Genomic DNA, 16,342 nt, shown 5'->3' with positions numbered 1-16,342 from the left:
TGGAATGCTTGTAATGTCTAGCTCTGTTTATGACACTCAAGAAATACTTAAAAAACAACAACTGACAGACACAGCTCAGTTCAGTAAAAATGAGTAACGCATATATTTATACTTTTACAAGTGTCCATAAGGCCAGAAGAAGAGGGTGTGTCTATGGGGGAGCGGGGGGAGAGAGGGAGATTATGCAGAGCGGGGGAATTAGACGCTCTGTGTGGGAGAGTGAGGAAGTCCTGGGAACAGAGGCAAGCAAAAAGTCCCAGACGTCATAATCAGGCCACAAGGGCAGTGGGCAGAGTGGACGGGAGTAAAGGAGGGAGAAATTAAGCTACATGGGAGGTCAAGTAAAAAGAGAGGAGTGGAGAGAACAAGGAATTGCGCCCGTTAACCATGTTCCTGAATTATTGTGCTGGAGAAGCAATCATCACACTTCATTCATCCAATACCGGCTCCTCCCACCCTGTCACCAGCTATTACAGCATTGCTCACCCCCACTTTCTCCATGATGTGTAACAAACTTTATGAATGATATATAGAGGCGACTGCGGGGATGAAAGCATTGAGCAGCACTTCAGACAAGTTTGTTCTGGCAGGATGCCGTTAATCTCTAAAACCACCTATTTATTATGGTGGCTAACAAAACAGAAATATCAAACTATTGCAGGAAACTGTTTTGGCTTCTGATAAAATGGCGCCCATCATAGAGCTCTGAGGCGCTCACTTGTTCCCAAGACCTGTCAAAGTTGGTCCGTGGGGTAGGGATTCTAGAACCGAGGGCATGGGAACCTCTGGCCCTCCGGATGTTGCTGCACTCCAGCTCCCATCAGCTGCAGCCATCCTGGCCCTATGGTCAGGGATGAGGGGAGCTGCGGCCAAGCATCACCTGCAGGGCTAGAGGAACCATTCTCCTAAAGGCAGTATGCAATTGCAAATATTTGCAGTTACAGGAAGTGGAGAGCGGGAGGCTGTTGGCTTCATTCCCAGTTTCTGGGCATCCCAGATGCATCTGGTTGGCCGCTGTGAGAAACAGGACCCTGGGCTAGATGGGCCATATATCTTGTGATCCATTGTTGTCCAACAGCAGGTCTCTAACAGGGTTCATGCTCCACCATGCTGGCTGAGATCATTTTCACTGGAGATGCCAGGGATTGAGCCTTCTGCCTGTAGAGCATGTGACCTTCCGCAGAGCTGAATCTTATTAGCATCTGTGTATCATGGTGCCTTATATTATTCAACTGCACCATTGGGGCAATTGGGTAGGCGTTCAGGGCCCAGCACAATGAGCAGGAAGGCCCTCAGAGGACTGACATACCACATTTTGATCTTGGTGAGGCATTGCGTTTCATGCCGTCTAATGCGGGGGCTTCCATTAAGTCTAAAATTACCTAAGTGCAACACTACTCCTGCTGGACCCGATCATTGGTCCTTTAGGCTCAGGTTGGTCTCCTCTTGGCTAGCACCTGTCTCCAGAGTCTTTGCCAGGGATACTTCCCGAGATCTTCATAACCTTGCTGGGGATGGAGCCAGGGACCATCGACGTATAGAAAGGTGTCCTTCCTTCCTCTCTCTCCAACCTAAAACTGCAAATGGATATCTGTCTGAGATTATGTTCATATGGAGTGTGAGATGGGTGGGGATGAAGACCCTGCTGGAGGCGATGCCACTTAACTTTTTTATTATTTACCATTGCTAACAATAGCCTTTGTGTTTTTATATTTTTAGTTCAAACGTACAACAGTGTCCTCCTCCTTATCTTTCTCATTCCCCCACCCACCCTCCATTTTTCTTCGTTCCCTCCCTCAGGTCTAAATATATCCAACCAGTCAATCAAGTCTGGCAGGCATCAGTGCTATAGCTGTCAGCCTGAGTTAGCTCTGGCTGAGCTAAACTCCTGGCTTGTTTTCTGAGCCTGGAAATGTATTCGAACGGTGGGATGGAAAATGAGACTTGCAAATAAACTACATTCTAGTCATGGGTCCTTCTATATCTATACAGAAAGCGTGACATATCTTTTTTTTTTAAGCTGTGCCTCACCCCCTTCCTGTGTTTTCCCTTAGAAATAATAAAATACCCACTGAAGTCTATGACTGCTTGCTTAGTGAACACAGACGTGCTTGGATTTTCATTAATCTGGCTTTTCTTTCTGCTTCTGCCACCCTGCATTGGCATAAACAAACAGTAGAAAAAAGTGGAAAATTAAATAATGCCATGTTGAAGACCTTGCAGTGGAGGTGGAGGATTAAAAATGATTCTGCTTAGATCTTGCATTCTCTTAGGTTTTATTATCCCCATGCAAGGAGAAACAAGAGGGAAGGCATTATTATTTGTTTTTGTTGTTGTTACTACGGCCTGTTCCCATGTAGGAACAACTCCCCCCCCCTTCAATGCTGGCTGTGTGATGGCATAGCTATTTCTGGTGCAACCTGTCAGGGTAGAAGAGACTGGCTTTCCGGCTAGAGTAACAGCAAGAACAGATGGGGTGGACGACAAGATTTCTGTGGTGGCGTTTTGGGTTCCAAAGCTTCCTTAGTGGGGGATTTTACAATGTTTCTTTAAATTTGTTTTACTGTTTTGCAATGGGCATGGTGTTGCGCTTTCCGTAACAGCCAGCCTGAACCGCATGAGAGCAGCAGGAAACTTTTTAGTGGGGAGGAACGGTTTCACCCAGCGCTGAAATGGAGCAGCCCCTGGGAAGTGCATCTCTTGTTTTCTGTTTACCGCAGAGCCTGGCTGATAATATCTGGGGATGTGCCTGGCACCGCCGTGGGAATTCAGTGTCGCAGGAAGCTGCCTGTTTTGAGGCTCTGTGAATAATGGCACTCAAGGGCGATGGATGCTATAGGTGCCACTTGGCACGATTCGAGAATTTGAGTTGTCTTTTTTTACCCAGTTCTGGTGTTAAGGGGGGGAGAGAGCTGTGACTGGTGGAAATGCAATAGCTGGGGTGGGGGGAGAATTGCTTTGTTGGAAGCTGGAGGAATATAGAACCATAGAGTTGGAAGAGACGTAAATATCATCTAGTCCAACCCTCCAATGCAGGATAGTCGGGAGTCCCTGAATTTTTGACAGTGAGAGTTGGCGGGAGACTTGCTTCGACCTTTACCTCTCCCCCCACCCAAGCTGTTTTAGACAGAAGAGAGTTGGTTGACTAAAATGTTGCTGCTGTGGTCCAGGGTGTTGCCCCATGTGCTCACTCCCTCTTTGCTTGTTTTTAGTTTTTCCTCTTTTTTAAAAAAAATGGCTGTACCTGCTACATTGAGAGAGATCTGGGCACTCAACTTTTTTTGAGAAGCAGATTAACGTGTTGGCTCCTTGTTATGAAGGCTACATTTCTTCCAGTACAAACAACTCCCCATTTCTGCTCAATCTACTTGCACATGACAGCGCACACGCGCAGTGCTGAGAACCCGGAAGTGACGAGTGGCAAGCCAGAAAACCCTCCCCAGAGCCCAAAGAGGATGTCCCCTTTGGGCTCCGGGGAGGGTTTCCTTGCCAGCCACAAGGACTCTCCAGGGTGCTCCCTACTTACTTGCATTTCACTTATGAATGCGGGACCCCAGAACATAACCCCTGCGTAAGTGGAGAGTCGCCACATAGCTCTCAATGCCGGTTGGCGGATATCATAAATAGGAGAGTGCTCTTGCTCTCATATCCTGCTTCCAGGGTTGCTTCCATTCTGATGCAGAGGGTGCAAATCATGGGGTGAAGACTTGAAGCCAGGGTAGTCTTTCTTTTCTTCTCGGAGGTGGAGAGGTGAGGGTGGTGGCATCTCTCCTGTCTTAGCTAATTCTTGGGATAAAACCAAGTGCTCACTCTTCTCTGTCTGTCAATGAACTTAATTACCAGCCCCCAATTAAATAATGTCTGCCATAATATGCTAATACCATACTGAACTCAAGTTAATATATAGGATCCACTTTCAAATCCCAAAACATAACAGGGTGACTCTGTCTCCTCACCAACCTTGTTTGGGCAGAGTTTGTAAGTTTTATTATCCTTAGTGTGGCCCAGATTTTCAGCAACCATTGAGAAGTTATTGGTACAGTACTTCCTTCTTTTTACAGTTATAGCTAATACATATTCTTGAGGCTGCTAGAAGAGAGATAACAATTTCTTGGTCTTCCTTTAAAATTATGCTTCTTATATGACCAAAAAAGGATCTCTCACAGACCTAATGGAAATTTCTCTATCTATCCATCCATTTTCATCTATTATGTGTGTGATTATATGTTTGCACATATATGAGACAGAAAATGTCCAAAATCCATTGACTATTGACGCTCACATGTGAATGTCTGAAAAATCAGACGTTGTCACCTAAATGTCACAGTCAAAACATTCGCTGGTATATGTCTGAAAAGTGAGGAAATAGATATATCTAATTTCAGAATCCATCTGGGATTGTCAGCGTTCACATGGGAACGTCAACATTCATCAGATTTTGGGCATTCACTGTAACATTAAGAGGGGAAAAAATCACATACATAACCATGGAGTGTCTGTTTTGCTCAAAAGTTCACCAACAAGGTGTCATTTTAAAACGTGAGAAGTATTGACATCGGAAGAGGAGGCTGGAGTTTGCATATGTTGCTCATGGACCATGAAATTCAGTTTCTAAAGTCTGAAAAGCTTTGCGAGCCCTAAGCCAGGGCCAGAAAGCCTCTTTATGACATCAGAAAAATGAAAGCTTCCATGATACTGCCAGTATTCTAATAACCCAAATCTTTTAATATTCCATGCTGCGTCCACACTGGGAGTACTTAGTAGACTTCTGGTTGTTCCATCTTGAAAAGTATATTGTTAAGCATTTCTGCCACTGTCTTGATATGTAAACCCTATATTTTGTGGTTGTATTTGTTCATTTGAAGTTTCAAAAGGGTATTATCATCACCATCAACAACATCATCCCACCCTAGGACCTTAGAGTGAAGAGCAGGTTAATGATGGTGATGGTGAAGATGATGATGAAAGGCAGTTTTAAAGTCTTTAGTGAATAAATATATATAAAAAATAAAAAGCTAGAAGTAGTTCCGGAAAGAAATTGGATCGCCTTGAAGCTATTCCCATTTTCTTGGGAGTAAACCTAATTGAACTCAGCGGGATTACTTCTGAGCAGAGGATTGCAGTGTGAATGGGGAACAGGAGAGAGGTTTATTAAAGCTATGCGTGGTGTAGAGAGAGAAGCTCTCCCCACCTTCCATCTGTCTAATGATGCCAGAGCTCATCCGGATGAAGATTCGGGGCAGACGAGAGAAGCTGTTTATTGACACAGTGAACAGGGCTGGATTAACCATTATTCTAAAATGGCTGTAGCCCGAGGCCCTAAGCTCTCCAGCTCAGCCAGAAATTCCTTGGGTGAACTTAAGCCAGTCACACTCTCTTAGCTTTACTTACTGTTGGGAGGATAAGGGGGAAGCAGAATGAGTCCACCTTGAGTCATTTGGAGGATTGACATTCAGCCAAAGCCAGGAAAACAAGAAAGAAGTTTGGTGATTTTGCATTTTGTTTGACTTCATGATTCTTCTTCTTGCAATATATGATACATGGGATTTAGGCCATTCCCGCCTGTTGGCTTTCAGACCTCACACCTTTAATCTAGGCCTAAAAGTGTGTGGTTTAATTGACTGGAATTTGCTGTTAAATTATGCAGGGTCAAACCCACAACACACATTTAAAATCTTTTACATGAACGGTGAGGGTGTGGCCACAGTGCTGGCAGGGACTGGCGGGAGTTGTAGTCCCAGACATTTGGAGGGCACCAGGTTGTCGGAGGTGGGCTTAGATTGCATTAAAATGGGGCAGATTCATGGAGGAGGAGAGAGATCTGTCAATGGGTAGCAGCTATGGTAGCTAAATGGAGTCTCTCTCTCTCTCTCTTTGAAATTCAGTTTTATTTTCATTTATACCCCACATTTTTCTTCCCAAGGAGCTCAAGGCTGAAGTGGTTCTCCTCATTTCATCCCCACAGCAACCCTGTGAGGTATGTTAGGCTGAGAGGGAGAGTGCCTGGCCCAAGGTCACCCAGGAAGCTTCATCCCAGAATAGGGATGTGAACCCTGGTCTCCCAGGGCCTAGTCCAACACTCTTAACTACTACATCTTAGTGGTTTACAGTAGCTAAGGCAGGGGGTGTTGCCTTCATACCCTGCTATATCCTTAGGAAAACAGGAAGTTGCCTTATACCGAATCAGACCATTGGTCCATCTAGCTTAGTACTGTCTATACTGACTGGCAGCTGCCCTCCAGGGTTTCAGGGCAGGGGGCTGGAGATACCACTGAGGACTGAACTGGGTACGTTCTGCAAGCAAAGCAGATACACTTAGTTGAGCCATAGTCCTTCCTCTTAGTCTTGAAGCACTGAGTGGGCGAACATTTGGGAAGCTGGCTGCTGGACTAGATAGGACTTTTTTGTGATCCAGCAGGGATCTTACCAGAGCAGCCGAGCCAACAGAACTGAGAGAGGCTGTGGCAGTTCTTCAATCTCAGGCCTATCCTTGCCTATGCAGAAAAAATGTGCAAGAAACATTTTGGGGGAAGTGGCTGATAATTATTCTTTCTTTCCTCTGTTCCATTATCCCCTCTTGCTGCTGCTGTCCTTGGGTTTATCTTCTGGGAGAGTTCTTATTAGAAGCTCTCTCCCGTTAACTGGGGAAGAATGAAAACAAATGCATGTTGGCTCTTTATTCTCTGAAAATCAAAGTGCCAAGATTCTTTTGAACTGCTCAGATGAAAGGCGCTATGGAAATGCAAAATACCATTTAGTATGTTTATCGGCAGCCATAGGGGGGCGTTCATGCTGAAGGTTGGGCTTCATGCTTTCATAAGTATCTGCAATTCGGATATAGGATTAGACAAATCCATGGAGGCTATCAATGGCAACTAGTCATGATGGCTATGCTTTGCCTACATAGCTGCAAGGCAGTAATGCTTCTGAATATCCGTTGCTGGAAACGGTAGGAGACGTGAGTGCTGTTGCACTTGGGTCCTGCATGCAAACTTCCCATTTGAGGCATCCAGTTGGCTACTGTGACAACAGGATGCTGGACCAGATGGGCCATTGGCCTGATCCAGACAGGCTCTTCTTATGTTCTTATAGTGTCCTGAATTGACCTGACCAGTCCCAGTGCAAATACTGAGTCCATGCAAGTCTGTTATTTAAATTGTGTGGGTGCCAGGGCTCTGACAAGTTTGTGGCAGAGGGAAGGGGGCCAGAGACTGACCCAGCGATTTAAGGGGTTTGGTGCCACCCATGCGGCAGGAGCCGGGGCGGGGGGAGAGGAAGAGTTGGAGCATTAGGATGGAGGTAGGGGCTCAGGACATGTTGGAAGTGGAGGAAGATGCTGTTCAGGCGAGGGGCAGTCTAGTCAAATCCACGCCATCCCCACTGTCTCCTGGAGCCAGGAGGGGCTTGAAGAGGAAAGATCAGCAACAACTTCATGCAGGAGAAGTCTCAGGTTATGTGAGCACACTCTGGCATATGAGGGTACATAAGCCTAGGAGCAGGGCATGGTCCCACTGCTGCTTCCATCACTCCATAGGGCATGAACCTGGAAAAGTTAAGGTCAGCTAAGTGGGCGCTAAAGGCCTGTGTCCGTCCAGAGCACCTTAGGAGCTGCTGTAAGTGCATGCATTTGTCAATAAAGAATTTATCACCAGCCAGTTGTCTTCCTTGGCTAGGTGGGTGCAGGATAACAGAAAGCCTAGATGAGCGAGAACACTTTCCCCTAAATCATGCAAGGCAGAATTTGCAAGGGATGCTGCCTTCCATCATCTAGGTTTTAAGCTATGGCTAGTACAAGACATGGCTTGGTGTGATGTTTGTCTTAACCCATTGCCTTGGCCCAAAGGTGGAGAACCTCTGGCACTATAGATGTTGATGGACTCCCATCAACCCAGGCAGCATAAAAGGGCTGAAACACAGCAATGATTTCTGCACAACCACACATTCGCCCCGGCCCTGGCATTGAGAGAATGATGACTCCTCTAAGTCCATCTGCTGAGTTCAGGGTAGAAGTGTAATTTGAACCAGGCGCAAGGGTCAATGCAGCTCAGCCTTTTAGCTGCTCTGCAGCACTGTGCTCTCTGTTGCAGTTGGAGTGGAGAAAACTGGTATGTAGTTTTTAACAATTGCCAAAGCAGACAAAAGACCAAATGTTACCTTGTGTACACAGCTGCCGCAGTATCTCTTTATATACATATTCTCTTAAACAAAATGTTGCCTTGGGAGGTTCCTCCTCCTTACATCTATTAATATGTTTTCATCTTAATGAGCAGTATGGCTCTTAATTTTATTTTAGCTTTTTTAGGGCAATATTTGGCATGGTTTCTTAAGTTTGTCGAATACCCCATTTGAGCAGCGACATACTGAGCACCAAAACATTAACTATGGAACACTGAGAGCTTGCAACTTGACTAAAAAACAAAATAAAACCTGTCTGAGATGTGTTTTTCCCACCCTCTTAGCAAACATACAAGATGCAGACCACTTTACTGAATATTATTAAGCAATCTGAGAGCTTAATTTTTTTTTTATCAAGGGAATCTTTCAACAAATATTTTCAGCAAATAAATAAACACCATGTTGTATTTGTATGCATCCTTGAGCATTTTAATGCTCTAAATTGGCCTTTGACAACCTGGTACATTCCAGTTGTTTTGGATGACAGCTAGAGTTCAGAAACATCTAGAGGGCACCAGGTTGGAGAATACTGTCCTAAATAAATAAAAGACAGGCACAATATTAAATACCTTTTCTTTAAAGGGTATGGGTTTGCCGTTTGATTGTTTGTTTTTTAAATGCTAGAATCACATCTTGGGATTTTTTCCAGATTTTTTTAGTCTTACCTTTTTCTCCCTCCTCCCCCTTTCCCCTGTACAGATGAGCCCTGAAAAGCGTCTTTATTCAGTTTGACTGTTGCTATTATGTGGCTAGGCATTCAATAATAGTTGTGATTTATGATATGTGTGTGGCCTTTGTTGTTCTTTCTTCTGCCATCTATCAGAGAGGGAGAAGCCTGGCTTGATAATTCTTGGCAAATAGCTTTTTCAGTTTAGAATGTCAGCTGTCACGCTGTCGGGAGAGGTTATTTCTCGTGTGTGTGTGTGTGTGTGTGTGTGTGTGTGTATATATATATATATATATATATATATATATATATATATATATATATGGCAGCGATCGTGTTTCTTTACTGTGGCTGGTTGATAAGGAGTACTTGCTGCGATTCCTGGAAAAGTGTGTTGTACGGTAATCCCGCTTGGAGGATGTGCTTTTAAAGCTCAACTGGAATTGTGCTTCCAGTGGTGTAATATCACTCTATTCAGGTAGGATAGAGCCCTTGTTCACGAAGGCCACATCGGCACTACACATTTAAATACCTCTTCTACCACTTGTAAGAGTCATGCTGTCCCTGCCCCAGCAAAGGATCCTGGGAAGTGTATTTTGTTAAGGGTGCTGAGAGATGTTAGAGAACCCTTCAAAGAACTTAACAACAACCACAACTTGTTGCTGGTAACCCCAGGCACTCTGGGCAGTTTCTAACATAAAGAGACAAAACAAAACATCAAACATTAGCAGGGCTTCCTTCAGATATCTACGGAAAGTTGTGTAATTGTTTAACTCTTTGACATCTGATGGGAGGGCATTCCACAGGGTGGGTACCACTACCAAGAAGGCCCTCTGCCTGGTTCCCTGTAACTTCACTTCTCATAATGATGGAACCTCCAGAAGGCCCTTGGAACTTGGACCTCGCTATCCAGGTTGAATGACGTGGGCTGAAATGCACCTATACAAATACTGAAATAGTTATGGATGAATGCAATTAATATTGTATGCAAACATTTTTAAAATAAAATATTTAATGAAATGCTCCTTCAGTTATACAATTTCCCAGGATTCCTTGGATGGGGGAGAGAATCCATGACATAATAGGCTGGAACTCTTCTATTCTGATATCTACTGACCTGTGTTCAGAGAATTTGTGATGCAATCCCCCCTACATCCAGTCTGAAGTGGGACAGTCCAGGACAGGTTTTCCACTGGATCAGCTCCTAAGGCAAAACCTTACGTTTCCTGCTGTTTTTCTTTTCCAGCCAACCCTGCTCCCATCATTGGCTTAGGTATCTCCCCCCCAGTCCACAGTTTTCTCTTGGTTTGAAAAAAGCAAAACAAATCTCCCAAACATTGCCCTGCTGTTTTGCAAAGTATGTGCTTATTAGATAAACTTTGGGTACAATAAAAAGCTGCTTTCATATTTTTTTTGGAAGCTTGAGAGCCTAATTGAAGACAGACCATTAGTCCCAAATGAGACTAAGAGTATTGGCAGGAGAGGAGAGCAATTATACTAAAGGTTGGTGTGGCCTGTCCCTCCCTTCTGCTTCTCCCCTCCTTATTAGCTATTTGTGGTAACGTATCAAAAACTCATTTGGATGTGGCATGCATTTCTGACATGCACTTGTGCTCTGCATGCTAAACGATTAGTTCTGCTGCAGACGGAGAAGGCAACATCCTTTGGTTATTCCCCTGGGTCTGTATAAGGCCACATCCGCACTATCCATTTAAAGCACTGTGATACCACTTCAAACAGTCACAGCTCCCCCCCCCAAAGAATCCTGGAAACTGTAGTTTAATTAAGGGTGCTGAGAGTTGTTAAGATACCCCCTATTTCCCTCACAGAGCTACAATTCCCAGAGCAAGCTAACAATCAATCCCTCTTGCCAGGGAACTCTTGAGAACTGTATTTCCATGAGGGGAATAGAGGGGGTCTCCTAACAACTTTCAGCACCCTTAATGAAACTGTAGTTCCCTGGATTCTTTGGGGGAAGCAACAACTGTTACAATGGCACAAGAGCTTTAAATATGGGCTCTGCAAATATGGACTCTTGTTTCCTGACGCTGCCTCTCTCTGAACCACTTCATCTTCCAGCTTTCTTTTCTTGATCTCTCTCATTGCTCAGCCACTACCCTTGTTGGCCAGCTGCCTTTTCCAGGGCCTTCCCTCCTCTTTCCCATTATTTATTAGGATCTGAGCAACTCAGCCACAGCCTGTGGCAGCTTCCTACGTTCCATTTTGAGAACTGGACCATATCGGCACCGTATATTTAAAGCACTTTGATCCTACTTCAACCATCATGGCTTCCCCCAAGGAGTCCTGGGATCTGTAGTTTGTTAAGGGTGCTGAGAATTGTTAGGAGACCACCACCCCCAGCTATGATTCCCAGAGTTTCTGAGGAAGAGGGACTGACATGTCAAATCAACATGTCCCAAACTTTTGTATGGCTTTGAGTATGTGGATGAATTGAGTTTTGTGGCCTTGTAGATACATAGGTAATTGTTCCATCTAGCTCAGTATTTCCTGCACTGGCTGGCAGCAACTCTCCAACTTTCCATACAGGGGACATTCTCAACCCTAGTTGGAGATTCTGAGAATTGAGGCCTGGAGCTTCTCCGTGCAAAGTTAGAGACGCTTTATCAGTGAGCTATGGCCCTTCCCTTAGGAACATAGGTAGCTGCTGCCTTGTACCAAGTCAAGACCACTGGTGTATCTAGTTCTGTATTATTGACACTGGCTAGCAGAGGCTCTCCAACATTTCAGGTAAGCATCTTTCCTTTGTCCTACCTGGAGATTTTGGGGATTGACCTCGGGACCTTCTGCATGCAAAGGCAGGTGTTCTACCGCTGAGCTCCCGCTCTCCCCAGCTGTGACTGTGCTACTGACATCCTTAAAGTACGCTGTGATTTCAGGCGAAAGACTGAAGTGACACCACTCAGCAGCTCCTGGAGCGCTGCAGGTTTAATAGCTCTGGGTACGGGAGAGTGGTGACGAGACCCGGCAGCGCGACAGCAATTGACTTTTAATCCACTCCTCCGTACCAGCTTTCCTTTCCGATTCCTCTCGGGTTCAGCAGGATGCCAGCACGTGTTAGATTAGACAGAGACATGGTGCAGAAGCCTCTTCTGTTGCCATGTGACTTGGAAGCTTTCGAATGCCGACTCGAGGCGGGCAGGTAAGCAGGTCCACAATCTTCTGAGAGGCTGCATTTCGCTGAGAAGGTCCACTTGGTTTGCGAGGAGGGCAAATAGGTTGTATAGCCTTTGAATGGGGAGAGAGCCTTTTTTTTGCTATAAAGTGCAAGGCTGGGAAGATTACGCTGTTGTGGTGTAGTGGTTAAGAGTGCCGGCTCCACCATGAAGCTCAGTGAGTGTCCTTGGGCTCTTGGAGAAGAGCCACGTAGAATAATATAGTTGTAGAATTGGAAGAGACACCAATGGTCATCTAGTCCAACTCCCCACAATGGGATGCAGGTGGCGCTGTGGTCTAAACCACTGAGCCTCTTGGGCTTGCCGATCGAAAGGTTGGCGGTTCGAATCCACATGATGGAGTGAGCTCCCGTTGCTCTGTCCCAGCTCCTGCCAACCTAGCAGTTTGAAAGCATACCAGTGCAAGTAGATAAATAGGTACAGCTGTGGTGGGAAGGTAAATGGTGTTTCTGTGCACTCTGGCTTCTGTCCCATTGTACCAGAAGTGGTTTAGTCATGCTGGCCTCATGACCTGGAAAGCTGTCTGTGGACAAACGCCAGCTCCCTCGGCCTGAAAGCGACATCAGCGCTGCAACCCCATAGTTGCCTTGATTGGACTTAACCACCCAGGACTCCTTTACCTTTTTACCTATTGCAAGAATCTAAACTAAAGCATCCATGCTGCCTTGAACTTTTTGGTGGAAAGGTGGGCCTGAAATGTGATAGAAGAGAAATCAATCAATCAATCAATCAATTAATTTCAGTCCAAGGGCTTCGTTACCTCTTGAGCCACCTTCCAGGGGCAGCAGGTCAGCAGTAAGGAGGGCCAGAAGTGAAAGTGAGCAGAGCAAGAAATGTACCCCTAACTTTGTACAACAGGCTACATTCCAAACGTGGCCAGAGGTTTGGAAGCAAGGCTGCTGCAGTAGTTTGTTTATTAAATTTATATCCTGTCCTTCGTTCAATAGGGGCACATCGTGGCAAACACATCTATAAAAATAAAACATATTTAGGACATATTTGGAAACTTTTTTTAAAAAAAATCTAAAACAAATTCAAAGCTAGATATAACCAAACCATACGTCTGAATGGGTCTGTTGAAACAGAAAACTTTTTCAGCCGGTAATGGTACCTAATGTTCCAGTGTTCCAAAGTGCAGGTGCTGCTACATTAAAGGAACAACCTGTACCGAATGGACATTGCACGGCACTTGTAGAAGGGCACAATCAGCAGACTGAAGTGACTAAATTGGCCTGTATGGAGTAAGGTGATCCCTCAAGTAAATTGGTTGACGCTGCCAAGGTGCTGGAGTCCCTGCAACAGATGAAGGATGTTCTTGTGTGCTGGCCTTTGGCCTATCAGGTGCTCGAGGAAAACCAAACCAACGTAGCATGATTCCCCTGTAGTGGCCTTTCCTCTTCCCTATCAGCCACAGTGGGGGTGGTCAATTCTGCTGCATCCCTGTGCCACATGTGATTGGGTTGTTCAGGCAGACCTGCATTGCCCACCTGAAGGGGAAGCCGCAGTCTGTGTCTCTATGGGTGACTCATTGCTATGGACCTTACTTCTTCCAGACAGGAATTATGCCCAGGGCAGTGATGATTCACACACAAATCCAGAAGGAGGATGGGCTTGCCTGGGCAAATATTTCCCTTATACAACCTAATAATAAAACTTCTAAGGTGCAAGGCTGTTGCAGGGTTCCAATTTTAATTTGGAATTACAGTGGTACCTCGGGTTACATACGCTTCAGGTTACATATGCTTCAGGTTTCAGACTCCGCTAACCCAGAAATAATACCTCGGGTTAAGAACTTTGCTTCAGGATGAGAACAGAAATCGTGCTCCGGCAGCGCGGCAGCAGCAGGAGGCCCCATTAGCTAAAGTGGTGCTTCAGGTTAAGAACAGTTTCAGGTTAAGAACGTACCTCCAGAACGAATTAAGTACTTAGCCCGAGGTACCACTGTAGTGTGTATTTTTCACATGGGGAAAATCCAGACCCCAGTATGTGAAGCTTGTTTAGAGCTTCATATCTATCAGATGTTGCTAATTTTCTTTCATCCCCAAGATGGGGATGAATTTTACATCCAAATAAATGAATCCAGGATCCTAACAACAAAGGGAGCCAGTGTGGTGCCCTCCAGGAGTTGTTGGGCTCCAGTTCCCATGAACTCTAGCCAGTATGGTCAGTTGGTAGGGATGATGGGATTTGGAGTCCAACAACATCTGAAGAGCACCACCTGGGCTTCCCTAACCTATGATAATAAATACAGGAGTGATTATTTTCACCAACCAGCTTCAAACTGCTTTATGATCTTTTGTGGTCAGTCCCCAGCATTTCAAGGCTAATGAGCTGGTTCAGAAGTAGATACAAATGTAGTTTAGCTAAACAAACCATAGCTTATTGTTATGCCAAAACTGTCCTGTTGTGCATTAGAACATCCATTCAGCGGTATTTTATTTAGCTGAAATCCAGCTTTTGCTGTGCAGAATATTAATGATCAGTGTGAGATTTATTTTTTACGTTTTCAAATTTGACAAATATCATTCCAGTACTGACATTTTTTAATGCCGCAACAATGAAACTGGATTCTACCAATGAGCTCAAAGAAATAATAAAGATTCCTTGGTTTGTGACAGTCTCTTTAAACCTTAAAAAAGGGTGGGAGGAATCGTCTAGTACAAGCATATAAACAGAAGACTTGGACCTTTCTTTTTTTACTGTGTGCTGTTACCAAGTACTTCAGTTTACAATGCTAACAACTTTTAAAATCAATTCTTCCTGGAGATAACTGATTTATTAGATGACTACTCTTCTGCAGGCAAAGTAATCGCAATTAACAAACAAAGCGGTGTGCAGCAGCTATCGTACTGAGCAATAAATCTTCCAGCATTGGGAGACTCCTTTAATAGGCTTTGAAAGGAAAGCTGAGCGTGCAAGCTGATGTGTGCCTCAAAGAGAGAGCTGTTCAAATGTAATGGGGAAACTTGGTCTCGCATGCCCTCCGCTCTGTTCTTACTTTCTTTCGTTCCTGGGAAGAGGAGATCTGTTGCACACAGCGTTTCCACTGGTGTAACTGTTGTGCTGGATCACAGAGGCCTTTTGTGCAAGCGGACAAGAGAACATTGGATTCAGTCTTGTGGTTTGTTTAGGGGCAGCCAGTCTGGTGCCATAGCTCAGTGGTAGAGCATTTGCTTTGCGTGCAGAAGGTCCCAGGTTCAATCCCCAGCAGCTCCAGGTAGGACTGGGAGAAACCTCCGCCTGGAATCCTGGAGAGCCTCTGCCGGCCAGTGTAGGCAGTACTGCACTAGATGGACCAGTGGTTTGATTAAGTACAAGGCAGGTTCTATGTTCCTAGCTATTGGCCACTGTATGCTTTTGAAGTTCATGTTTCTGCAGTCCGTCAGTAGGTGAACCCAAGCCATGCGCCCCTTGAGAAGATGTGTCCGTTTACAAATTATTTTCTCAGTTTACTTTTCATTTAGTCTTTTGATGGTGCAGGACAGGTGTTGAATTTATTATCTGTGTGTTGGGTTAATTCATTTGTGGCAGGGGTGATGGTGTATTATATTCTTCACGCTGCTTTTTACCTCCAGTGTAGGCTGTTTCAAGTTGGAGGACGAGCGTCTCTTGGTTCCCTTGTTGAACAACCCCATAGGTTTTGCTTCCAAGTTCCTTGCTCCCCCCTGGCTTTGTCTGTGCTCCAATAAAATCTTGCTCCAAAGGACCTGTTAGCATGGTTTTCAGCAATGGGGGATTATTCCTTGCTGGGTTTTGAAAAAATGATCCGAATGGAACTGACGTTGGTATCTGTGCGCCATCTGTGACATTACACATTTACTTAGGTTTCTACAGGACTTGAGGACTGTTTTGATTGGTGGTGCTTTAACTGCCATCACTCCCCCCTCCCCACTTTCTTGCCACCCTCTTCTCTGGAAGCTGAACTTCCTTGCTGGGAGGATTTATAGGGATGTGTTTCTTAAGTGTGCAGGAAGAAAAATCTGCTACACGGAAACAGCAGTATATATTACTAATCTGATTCAAACGGTTTGAAACAGCATGTGGTACAGTCCTTTGGAGACTGTGCTGCATCGCAATGTAAGTGAGAAGTGGATTGAAAAATTGTAGAGTTGGGAAGGTACCCTGAGAATCATCTAGTCCAACCCCCTGCAGTGCAGGAACATACTTAATAAAAAGTGAAAAAATTCTACGACCTGAAGAGAAACCAGAGTATGAGCTGTGCAGGAATATGCAGCTGTCCCATGTGGGGATTGAACCTGCAACCTTGGTGTTATCAGCACCATTCTCTAACTTACTGCGCCTTTCC

General features: G+C 45.0%; 1 protein-coding gene and 1 long non-coding RNA gene across 46 annotated transcripts in view; one reads left to right on the top strand and one right to left on the bottom strand.

Moving 5' to 3' along the window:
• The window catches only part of MSI2 (musashi RNA binding protein 2), a 451,089-nt gene that overhangs the window by 142,816 nt on the left and 291,931 nt on the right, over window positions 1–16,342 (top strand). The gene's annotated exons all lie outside the window — the stretch shown is intronic.
• Window positions 154–4,588, bottom strand: LOC310749908. The gene is made up of 3 exons (XR_014541866.1): window positions 4,482–4,588; window positions 2,073–2,154; window positions 154–1,577 (listed from the first exon to the last, which is right to left on the bottom strand). It is a non-coding gene; the product is annotated as an uncharacterized lncRNA (long non-coding RNA).

The sequence above is a fragment of the Podarcis filfolensis genome (assembly GCF_964270895.1).
Source record: "Podarcis filfolensis genome assembly, chromosome: 15".
Taxonomy (NCBI): Eukaryota; Metazoa; Chordata; class Lepidosauria; order Squamata; family Lacertidae; genus Podarcis; species Podarcis filfolensis.
The sequence above is the reverse complement of the archived record's forward strand: the minus strand, read 5'-3'. Positions and strand labels throughout refer to the sequence as shown.